Source organism: Maniola jurtina, chromosome 14 (assembly GCF_905333055.1).
Source record: "Maniola jurtina chromosome 14, ilManJurt1.1, whole genome shotgun sequence".
In the NCBI taxonomy this organism is placed as follows: Eukaryota; Metazoa; Arthropoda; class Insecta; order Lepidoptera; family Nymphalidae; genus Maniola; species Maniola jurtina.
The window spans coordinates 10510898-10520146 of record NC_060042.1 but is presented as its reverse complement, the minus strand read 5'-3'; the positions used below and the strand labels follow the sequence as shown (position 1 = coordinate 10520146).

Sequence of the window (9249 nt, the reverse complement as noted above, 5' to 3'; positions counted from 1 at the left end):
TTCTCCATACAAAAAACCATTTGTATGAGGAGTGCTGAGGTGCGCGCTAAGGAAACTTCTCTTAATTTGTTTATGTAAATTGGCCGATTAGACACGCTTTTACTGTGTACGGTTTCCGTGTTTCCGGATAGAATTTTAAATTATATGTTATATCATATTAGCATGTGCCTCTGTGAAGTCATTTAATAGGTAGTTATGGGTAGATAATAATATGCATGCGATTAGAATGCGGTTATTATTGTATTCAGGCCGCTTTTTAACATCTTCATTTTTTTTTTCAATAAAAATAGCGAGCAAACGAGCAGGCGGCTCACCTGATGTTGAGTGATTACCGCCGCCCATGAACATTTGGAGTACTAGAAGAACCGTCAATGTGGTCCATCATCATGCAATCATTTATCAATTAGAATTAAATTTATTACTTCTACGCATTTTTACGACACATTTCACCGCGATTCATAGCCTGATCTAGTGATAGAAGGGCTTGCTCATTTTTTGCGCAACGGATCAGCCTGGCTGTCCAGCGCGGAAATGCAGCCAGTATTCTTGGCACCATTCCACGCGGGCATGATTAGGATAAGGCTAGCTTAGAAGAAAAAAGAACACTTATAAATTATATCAGTCAATCCGTATAATCCATTACAACTATTACAAATTATAAAATATTGCTTTAGGCATACCTACTGTGGTTACTTCTTGTTCGCTTGTATGAAATGTCAGGGGTGTACTAAAGTTAAGGACCTTAATTCCTTATCCAACTAAGCTTCTTTTTATTATTCAGATACACGTTAGCCTTGACTGCAATCTCTCCTGGTGGTAAGTGATTATGCAGTCTAAGATGGATGCGGGCTAACCTGGAAGGAGTTGGCAGTTTTCATTAAACCCATACTCATTTGGCTTATACACGGCGTCGCGCGTCGGCACGGGTTTGCCATTAGTGTGGTAACAAGCCACGGCCGAAGCCTCCCACCAGACCAGATCAGAGAAATTACAAAATTCGAAACCCCTGCCGGGAATCGAAGCCGGGACCTTCCACTAATAAGACCACCGTCAAACCTAACTAGGTAATTTTCATTTAATTTACCTACAAGCTAAAGACTGCATCAAATAAAAACATTCAATGCCTCAATGCGATATAAAACTAAATAAACAGAAAATCCCTAAGGATTTATTATTCATGTACCTACTTAAGAGGGGTCTCTCCGTCACTAGCTTCATACGTACGTATGTACGTATGAAGCTAGTGACGTACGTTTAAATTACATTTGAATATTAAGCAACCAATGTCCATGAAACTTTGCAGACATATTCTAGAAACTAATATCTATGTCTGTGGTTTTTCAGATTTCTGTTAAAATATTCGGATTCAAAGTTACGCGGTCTTAAAAATTTACATACAAATCTTTGAGCCTCTGTAATTTTAAAACTACGTATTTTTAGAAAAATTAAAACACCACGGACACAGATATTAGTTTCTAGAATATGTCTGCAAAATTTCATGGACTTTGGTTGCTTAATATTCAAATGAAATTGGAACTACGATTGTATGAAGCGAGTGACGGAGAGAGCCCTGTTAAGTAAAAGCATACGATTAGCGTCCCCGTGTCACGATGTCTTCATTAATTGACTCAAAGTTTCAGCTAACCGGCAATTTTACCGTAAATCAACATTAATTGTACTAAGGCGGTTATTATATGCAGAATTCCTAAGCATTCAACCCGAGATATGTTTGTTCATTAGCAAAGTTTGCCGTACCGTTTTACACTGATAAATTTACCGGTACAGATTTATAGTCATTATTGTAGTTTGTTTTGACTTAGACCGAACGTTGGGAATTCTAATTATATTATAGTAAGTTAGTTTACATTTTAAAACGCCTGTTCGTTGGAGTACCTTGTAATTATTGTGTCTGAATTTAATTATATAAGTACGAATTACAAAATAAGTTACATACTCATTAGCCTCGAGTTAATATTTTTACATAAGTAGGTGTGTTATGGACTTTTAATAATTTCATAGAAATTACTAAATCAAAAGTACAAATGAAAATTGAAACTTGATTACTATAAGTACCTACCTACTCCATTATAGATACCACCATACAAGGATCTGTTCATATATTTTCTTCGGTGTTTTTCGGATATCTTTCCTTAAAAAATGAAATCTTTTATTTGATACTAAACATCATTCATAATTTTGGAGTCATGAAGAAATAAATATTAATAGATACTTACTAATTAGCACAAAAATAAACATAGGCAAGGATTTAGCCAAATCATCATCAATAAAATATAAACCATAAAATCACCCTTCCATATTCCATAAAGAAACGCGCAAATCAATAGTGACATACTGAATAACGTCGCGTCGAGTTATTAAGAACCTCCTTCATGTCCAACGATGGCCATAAAGAAGTCATTATAGTAATTTACAAATTGTGATGTATCAGTACACGGGTATATCATGCAACTAAATGATATGATGCAATTTAAGACTGGTGGACTTGAATTACGATATTTTCTCTTTTTAATGCAAAACCGGCTCTCAATGAGCATTATGTCAACTTTCTTAAATATTTGCGAATATGATATGCGGAAGTCAAATTATCGACGTAATGACATAATTTTAATATATTTCATTATATCATACGCATACTCAAGACTATAAATAAACTCATTAAACTAAAGCCTGCAAAAATGGATCGTCCAGTGCGTAGTAGGTCTTTTATTTTTATTGGCATGTTTAAAAGATGAAAACTTTTCTACGGTCATCTCTATAATATCACCCATTGATTTTGAAAGAGCCACCCCTAATATCACCATTCCTTCACCGTTAAAGCAACTGATCCATAATTTCTCCATAAAAAAACGCACATAACTCAAGAAATCTCTGTTTAGAGTTAGGTAAGCATTTCCAATGTAACTGTTTTTTTTTTTTTGAAAATGTCACAATAATATATTAAATAACTTAATTTATTATTGCTTGTTAACTACAATTTTGGTACTTTATAAATATTTTTTTTTTAACGAAAAATTAGAGGTCCGGGAGCGAACCTCAGATCGCCGGAGTAAAAGGCCAAAATCTCAACCACTAGGCTATCATCGCCATTTCAAACATTAGTGGTACAAAATTATGCAAATTCCGCATCACATTGTTAGACACTGGACATCTAGGACACCGTTCAGGCTAAGTTTAGCATCATTACACCCATTCTGTTCACATCATGTGCCTTCTCGCACTAAATCTTCTTAGCGATGCTTAGGTTATGTCCAGTGAGGTGACCATAATTATATCTTTAAGATGATGGATTTTCATATTTGAATGCTTTGTACACACTTTTGAGTGCTATTGTACACATTTTACTCTTCTGCGATCTGTGTTTCCTATCAATTACAATCCGGGTATCTTTAAAACAAGAGTGAATAGGCACCTTCTAGGTCTACCTAGACCCATCTTAGACCACATCATCACTTTCCATCAGGTGTGATTGTGGTCAAGCACCTGCCTATAGTGAATAAAAAAAATTTTCGGCGAAACAAGATGAGGCTAACCCCTATTGCTTTGATCGCCTCGGCATGCCCCTAGATCTAATGATTGCAGGAGTACTATGTTTTACAATGTGTATGTGTAGTTTAGTTTTAAGTTCCATAGTGTTTATATATGTGTTTACAGTGTTTCCTAACATATTCTACCCTAGGAAACTATAAACTATTTATTTATTTTTATTTAAATCTACGTTATTTTATCCAATGCTAACGTTAAGAGTATTTTGTTGCCTTTTAGCTAGTAGTTAGATTTTCATCAAGAAATCAAGGATTGCCAACTGACTGCCAATGCTGCGCTTTCTCTAGCCACTCTAGGCACCTTGGGACCCCAACATCTATCAGTTCTTCGAACTATGTGCCTCATGTAATGCCACTCATTATTTTAATAATTTAGATTTTAGATGTTCTGAAATATGCCACTCTCATGTGTGGCATATCACTCTTTGGATCATTTCATTGGATTATTTCAGTCACTGCAGTTCATAACATTTCTAATTAAAATCTAATCAGAAAGAAAAACAAAGAGTGTAGGTCTTTCCATTTCCCGCTAAGTGACGCTTAAGTTTTTTATACGCCTTTAGCAATAGTAACCACATTAGCAACCACAAAACAACATACTACCATGTAAAAATCTCAATATGATGCCATAGTGTAGGTATTTTTTCGAAATATTTTGTTCCAAGTTAAATATTGGTCACCCTACTCGCGTGTCCAGGCAGCCTGTTAACATCAGTTTGGGTTGACAATGAAGCCTACTCAATTTATATGTAAATACAGCAGCTACAAGATACTTCCCGTGACCGCTTTCCGAGATTAACCGTTACCGAGTGTCATAATTAAGCGTTTAATGTGAGGAGAGCTTTTAGATAATTTTATTGACGTCTTAAATGGAGCTTTTGCAGCAGGTAACTGCCTTGAATGATAGGTTAGAGTTGATTAGTTCGATGAAGAGTTCTGTGACCTTTAATTTGCAGATGCTTAGCTTATTATATGAAACTAAATTATGTTATTGACTTCATCCGCCCGGTCATAGGTTTTTAAAATTACCGTGGGAACTTCTTGATTTTCCACGATAAAAAGTAGGTAGCCTATGTATGTCTTCAAGATGCAAGCTATCTCTGGACCAAAGTCTAGTCATTGAAGTGGATGGGCCGTGAAAAGGTAACAGACAGACAAACATAATATTACATACTTTCACAATTGTAGTATTATGGAAGTATGGACTTTTCTTCATATACATAATTTAGCCTAAAAATTTGTATCATGGAAAAATCATTTTTAACTGGCCTGAAAATGAAAAATATTTATCTTGTACACTTTTTAATAATCTCTTTCGGCTCTGTACGAGAAAAATTAAATTACTGGCTTACTCAAATTCCTTATCAATTACAAAGATTTGCTTAATTGTATTCTTTGCTTCAAAAAAAGGAAAGTGGACAGTGAAAACTCACTAACACAGATCAGTAATCATTGATAGTGGATAAGGTTGAACAAGTGTAAATTAAAAATTTATAACACTCCCGACAACTGACAAGTGAAGGTTACAGTATCTGGAAAAGAGCTGATAACTTTCAAACGGCTGAACCGATTTTCTTGGATTATAGCTAAGAACACTCTCGATCAAGCCACCTTAAAAAAAAACTAAATTAAAATCGGTTCATTAGTTTAGGAGCTACGATGCCACAGACACACAGATTCACAGACACGCAGATACACACGTCAAACTTATAACACCCCTCTTTTTGGGTCGGTGGTTAAAAATCGGTTCATTAGTTTAGAAGCTACGATGCCACAGACACACAGATTCACAGATACACACGTCAAACTTATAGCACCCGTCTTTTTAGGTCGGGGGTTAAAAACAAAATACCCAAGTAGGTAAGTAGTTAGTTACGTATTGTAGCAACTTGTAGCTCATACATAATAATACTAGAATATTCCCTAAAACTAAGCTCACCATTTTCAAAATCGATAGCCATTGTGTCCAGTTTGGGAAGCCACTAATGATATCACCTTCCGCATACAAGATTTATCAGAATAGATTGCATTTCGTTATACGGAGACGATAGAGGAATATATTAGTGCCTTATTGGGTTATATATAATTCTGGACTCGGAAATTCAATACGTCTATCTTTGCCGTTATGATTTATAAAGTGATGTTGCCTTCGGTCACTGTATGTTATTTGCCAGTTGTAACAGGTTATGTTAAGTTTCTCGTATCTCCTATTGAGTTCTGTCATAGTGGGAATAAATAAACTGTAGTTCTAGTAAGGGAACTTTGATATTTATTCTCGTCTTGTCCCGTTGGATCGTCAGATGTTCCTGTACATATTTTCAGAATATAATTTATGTAACTCTTTTGAGATAACATACAATTTGTTCTCGGAATATTTTCACCACAAAGGTCAAAGGGTTTAATATGACGTTTACAATGTGCAAATTTTACATGTAAGTACCTACCTATTTACTAGAAACATGACTTAAAACATCTAGGGATTGGAAACTTTTCCAACTGACCAATTTTTAAAGAGAGGAGAGTGGAGAAGCTCGTTAAAAAAAGAGTTATAAGGTTAACAAATATGCCAGACGTCTTATTCAATGTATCTTTATATAATTCTGGAGCAGGTAGTACCTAAGTTCCTCTTATGTTGTCAATACTATTTTTAACCCCCGACCCAAAAAGAGGGGAGTTATAAGTTTGACGTGTGTATCTGTGTGTCTGTGTATCTGTGTATCTGTCTGTGGCATCGTAGCGCCTAAACGAATGAACCGATTTTAATTTACTTTTTTTTGTTTGAAAGGTGGCTTGATCGAGAGTGTTCTTAGCTATAATCCAAAAAAATTGGTTCAGCCGTTTAAGAGTTATCAGCTCTTTTCTAGTTTTCTTGTAGAAAAGAAGGTTAGATAACCGTTAGGTTCATTATATTTTGTCAATTGACAAATGTCAAGCTGTCAAGATGGACGTTGCCTAGATACATAATTATTTATTTGAAAATGATGTTTTGGAAAACTCAAATACTTTGTCGGGGGTGTTATAAATTTTTAATTTACACTTGTTATAGTAAAAATTGGGCAGATAGATTACGGTACTTACCTATATCTTAACTCGACACCATGATAGTTGTATTACAAACATTAATCCACTGTCTGTACTGGGTCAAAATACCTAATTTGTAACGTAGTTATTAACATAGGTATATATTATATACTAACCTCTTTATTGAACTAAGTAATTAGTAAGCAGAAAATTTGTCAAGTAGGTAGTCTTATCGCTAAAGAGCAATTTCTTTCAAACTTTTAAGTAAGAGATAAGCGTCAGCATACAGAGAAACTATCATACATGAACCAGCATTACAGGTTGAAAAGAACGTCTCTATAGTGGGACAGAAGCAGCAACGCTTCATTCCATCCAATATATATTAATATTAAATATAATAATCCTACATTTTGAGGTACACATTATGTGCTAACGGAAAATATTTATTAGAAGAATAAAATCCGTACGTAAACTGAGAAAAATGTACCTAAACTTGACCCTAAATCGTTAATTCTGCGTGGAAGAGGTGAAGGAAAATCGTTCTTATAGTATCAAAATTAATGATTTTATCAAAAAATTACTCGACCATCTCGAGATAAAGGACCAATCTATTTTTAGCAATCTGTAGTTCCAATTTACTTAGTATATTTTAGCCACAAAGCGTACCGAAAATCTATACAAGTGTGCAAATACGTCCTTAACGCCTACAATAATTATCCCAATCGAACATAAAATATCACAGATTAGAAGCTTAAGCCTATTAATTTATAGCTCAATCCAGTTAATCACGGTCGGCAAGCGCAACTGCTATAAATATTAACTATATTAACCGCGGGCAAATCTGATATCAATGTATGAATAAACTTGACAAACCTCCCGCAGCGAGCACCTACACGGTCTGCAAAAAAAATATTGCACCTATTCCCATAGGTGTAATAGCTTAGTTTGTATTAGCTTGATAAGTTAGCTTATGCCCGCGACTTTGACCGCGTGGACTACACCAAACCCCTATTTAAGGATTTTTGAAAATTCAACCCCTAAAGGGTTCCTTAATCTTAAGGGTAAAATCCTTTCGTTACGTCATAGTAGCTATCTTCATGCTAAATTGCAGCCCGATCCGTCTAATGGTTTGAGCTGTGCGTTAATAGCAGTCAGTCAGTCAGCTTTTCCTTTTAGAGCATACAAGGTGTTAGGATAATGTCTGTAACATCCCAGCAAGCTGAGATTAGGACCGATGTGTAGATGTACCAAAAAAATAGTGGACCTAGTAGCGTGATACCCGTGGTAGATATGAGGACTTAAATAGTTTGTGTAAAACTCCAATGCAACGACTCTGCCAACAGCTGACCGCGAAAATGAACCAGTAATACTTCTGTATACTCAAAGGATCGGTTACGTGTGCTGAGAAACAAGGAAAAAAATCTATGGCACTAGATATCATAATAAAAAATAGTACTACATAAATCTCATTAGTCATGTTATATGATTTATCAAACTCACTGTAGATAATATTAGTATGGAGATCCGTACTATTCACTCTTCTTTATTCATCTAAATACATCACGGGGACGAATATTGGCTAGTTTTTATCCCGGAAAATCAAAAAATTCGCACGGTATTTAATAAAAATCTAAATCCACGCGGATGAAGTTGCGAGCAACAACTAGTAGGGTTTATAAAATACAAAACTAAGAAGAAATAATAATATGATGCATTATGTAACAACGCTATCGCATTTTTCTCTATTTTGATCATGGAACTAGCTACCACTTAGCTTTTTATTTTTTATTACTTGATATTCCATTAACGTTCGTACATACATTCCATTAACGTACTCGTACGAGAGCTAAGTGAACTGCAAATCACAACATGAACAGCTGAAATCGGATGTGAACTAATGAGTCAGATCCCATGGTGAGTGCCAAATACCGTTGGCAAAAAAAATTGACACATTTAAATTGTTGAAAATTATTATATTTAACAGTTTTTAACCTTTTAGAAAGTTACTGAAAAGTGTGTTAGTATACTACGTACGGACATAATTTTTATTTTCCGTGTAATACATTTAATTGTTTCAGAAAGGTCAGAGTTCATAGTAATTTATTTATAAACTAACTGATCCTCCTGGCTTCTGGGTTATATTGGATTTCATGGGTTTTAATATTGCGGCACGAAAGCCTAATTCTTTTCTAAATAAAAGTAGCCTTAGTAATCCCTTATAACATCAGCTACCTGCCAATAGAAAATCCGTCAAAATCGATCCAGCCATTTCGGAGATTAACCGGAACCAACGGACAGACAGATTTTTTTTTTCACAAATTGTTTTTTGTTTTTAGTATTAAGCACCGCATAATACTTTTATATGCTTTTAGTAAAAAGCTGTTACTTTAACATAACAAACACACTTTTTTATTTATTTGTACCCATAGGTAGATTATTCAGTTCAAATTCAAATTCAAATTCAAAATGTTTTTATTCAATTAGACTTTTACAAGTTCTTTCGAATCGTCAAAAGCATCTACCACTGTAGTAACTAGATACTATTACAAGAAAATATAATATCAACATCATTTCTTGAAAAGTTGCTTGTTTTCTTTCCAAATTACAAGTCTTATTTTCCTAACCGTACTTTTCAAAGAAATAAACAGCGCTAGCGCAGCCTTCG

The 9249-nt window shown here is 34.7% G+C and overlaps 1 protein-coding gene across 2 annotated transcripts in view; it reads right to left on the bottom strand.

Moving 5' to 3' along the window:
* The window catches only part of LOC123872130 (WW domain-binding protein 11), a 136440-nt gene that overhangs the window by 33316 nt on the left and 93875 nt on the right, over nt 1–9249 (bottom strand). The window lies entirely within an intron of this gene.